Here is a 3,084-nt window from a genome sequence, read left to right as displayed (position 1 = left end):
GTTAAGTCCAATCATATTCTTAGGAGGGGAACATCAAGTGAGAACGTTTAGTGAATTGGAATTACAAGCCAAATTTCAATAAGCCCAATCCTTTTTAAAATTTAACTATACTGGCAATCTTAAAATCAGGACTGCCGGAGAAAAGTATTCTCAGTCATTAACGATCTGAATTCTGGCACAGGAGAGTTAAATTATGGTGCATATAAAAAAGTCATGAGACATTTCTGTTTCATTATTAGCAAGGCCCTGACCAACTATTGCTTGTTAGTAGCTCTTTGGAGATGAGCTATCAAGTCTGCCCTCTCTAAAATGCCAGCAAGGATCAATTTGGTTTCAGGGACTGTATTTTGGGATCCTCCAAGGACTGCATCATCAGAGCTCGTGTCTGCATCTGAGACGCTCTGAAGGCTTGGCTCATCTTCCACCCAAGCGAACCATGGAGATTTAACCTGGTCTTGTGCTTGCCCATCTTTTCCACAGTGTGGCACTGGATACACTTCTGAACAAAATTCTTCTTGCCTTCCTCAACATCTCCAATTTTTGTAAAAAAAAAAATTATTTATTTTTATTGGAAAGCAGATTTACAGAGAGAAGGAGAGACAGGGAGGAAGATCTTCCATCTGCTGATTCACTCCCCAAGTGGTTGCAATGGTCAGAGGTGAGCAGATCTGAGGGCAGGAGCCAGGAGTCTCTTCCAGATCTCCCACGTGGGTGCAGGGTCCCAAGGGTTTGGGCCGTCCTCGACTGCTTTCCCAGGCCACAAGCAGGGAGCTGGATGGGAAGCGGGGTCACTCGGGTGCAAACTGGGGCCCATATAGAATCCCTATGCATTCATGGCAAGGACTTTGGCTGCTAGGATAAAGCACCAGGCCCAACATCACCAATTACAGAAGTTCACTCTTTTTGCCCTCATCAGACTAGTTGGCCCTCGGAAGCTGGACATTAAGTTCTCTGTCAAGCATTTCAGGCATCTTCTGCTGTTTTCCCAGGTACGTTAGCAGGGAGCTGGATCAGAAGTGGAGGAACTGGGAATCCATTGAAATGCTGGCATTGCAGGCAGAAGCTTAACCCAATACACCACAATGCTGACCTCCTTTTGAAGGCTTTATAGCAAGGGAGGGGTCACAATTTGCATGATTAGCTCTAGTACTTGGAAATCAATGTGTTGGTTGGATTGGGAAGTTAACATTGGAAAGAAGGAGCTCAGTTAGGGGCCTTTGCCTTGTCAAGGTTAAGATCTGATTTAATAGAACAGATGGTCAACTAATTACACACTCAAAAACACCCATCACCCATTAATTCAACCAGAATATTCTAACTGGCACATTTGCTCAGGGGACACAATTTTACATCACCTTTAATTACGGATGCAGACTTGGTTGACACTGAAGGAAGCAGCCTGAAAGATCAGGCTCCATGTTCCCATTACCTTCATCTTTCCAGACGCTCAAATGGAAATTCCCATGCTCTCTGCTTGGCTTAATCATTTTCTAGAATAATTAGGAGCTATGAGCAAAGAGCAGGGGTAGAAATGGGCTTGCAAGCTATGTTTAATTGTTTTTCGCAAAAGCATAATTGGTATGATACCACAGAGACGTGAGGCGACAGAATTAGTTATTTTTTATGTATTACTGAGGATAAATATTTTTTCTTTGTGCACACACATGTGCTTATGTCCAAAAAGAGTATTTATCTATTTTAATGCTGAACTCTGCTACTACAAAGGCTCTAAATCCCCACCAGCTCTTATCTGGACTTCTACAATGACTGCAAATTAGTCTCCTTGTTTTCTACTTCTCTGCAATTCTTTCAATTCATTGCAGCCACCTTGACCTTTTAAAAATACAAATCAGATCACATAACATGTCTGCTTTTAATTCCCCAATGACTTCCTGACTTAGAAGAAAAAGAATATAAAGCCTCATACTGTTGTTCTCTCTAGCCCTGCCTCCCTGATTTTCTGCTACCTCTCTGGTCTGTTTCATCGCATCTTGCCTGGTTCACCAATGTGTCCTTGTTCTGGCCTTGCTGTGTTTCCATCTCGGAGCCTTGTTATTGTCCTGCGAAGAGATGCTATTTCCCTAGAGGTCTGCAGGAATTTTAGATCCACACAAATTAGAAGACTCCCATGTAACTTCTCTATCAAACCCTATTGTTTTTCTCGTCTTATTTTCATGGTAGTCTTGAACCGCAGTAGTACCTGGAATGTTGCTAGGTACATCTGTTTTCAATATTTGTGGACTGAATGGGTGGATGGATTATAGATATAGTTTCCCTTTAAAAAGAAAAGGCTTATTATTTATGGGAAAGGCAGAGTGATATAGAGAGAGGAGGTGGGAGAGTGATTAAGCACTTCCACCTGCTGGTTCACTCCCCAAACAGCCACCAAGGTCAGGAATGGTTCAGGCTGAAGCCAGAAAGCTGAAATCTTATTTGGGTCTCCCATGTTTGGAGTGTTGGGGGGCAAGGGCCCAATCACCCATCTTCCATGATCTTCCCAGCTGCATCAAAAGGAGCTTTGGGGATCTGGAGCATCTGGGACTCCATCTAGTGTTCTGCAATAAGGGATGCTACACTAAAATGCCAGTCCCAACATCTCTCCCTTCCATTGTCACTTTTCACAGTTCTCAAACAGCCATAATAACACATGTTTTCATATTTAAAAATTGGTTTAGAGTCATCTTTCTGGATGCCAGTCCTTCGTCCTTCCTTCCCCTATGGGTGGCAGGGAACCCAAGCCTTGGGTTATTGCCTTCTACCTCCCCGAGTATGTGTTAGTTTGGAAGCAGAGGGAGGACTTCAAGGCCCCGTGATGTGGGATGCAGGCTTGCCAAGTGACTACTTATCCGCTGCACCAGACTTTGTCCCATGCCAGCTATGTGGGTACAGTGGAATATCAAGGCACTCATTTCTAAATTCTCTCCTCCTGCCCTTGGGTTGTATTGAAATAACATCAGTTTCAGGGTACTCTGGAAGTCTTCTGACAAGTCACTTGGAAATCTGCCAAGTGTAAGGATAACACAGTCTCCTTTTTCATTCCTGTTGGCTCCTCCTTGGTTGGGGTCTCCTGAGATGTGAAGACAG

General features: G+C 43.7%; 1 pseudogene; it reads right to left on the bottom strand.

The window, feature by feature from the left end:
- Positions 1–254: 254 nt before the first annotated feature.
- LOC118758265 (cytochrome c-like) lies at positions 255–541 on the bottom strand (annotated as a pseudogene).
- Between the last annotated feature and the right edge of the window lie 2,543 nt (positions 542–3,084).

The sequence above is a fragment of the Ochotona princeps genome, chromosome 1, assembly GCF_030435755.1.
Source record: "Ochotona princeps isolate mOchPri1 chromosome 1, mOchPri1.hap1, whole genome shotgun sequence".
Taxonomy (NCBI): Eukaryota; Metazoa; Chordata; class Mammalia; order Lagomorpha; family Ochotonidae; genus Ochotona; species Ochotona princeps.
The sequence above is the reverse complement of the archived record's forward strand: the minus strand, read 5'-3'. Positions and strand labels throughout refer to the sequence as shown.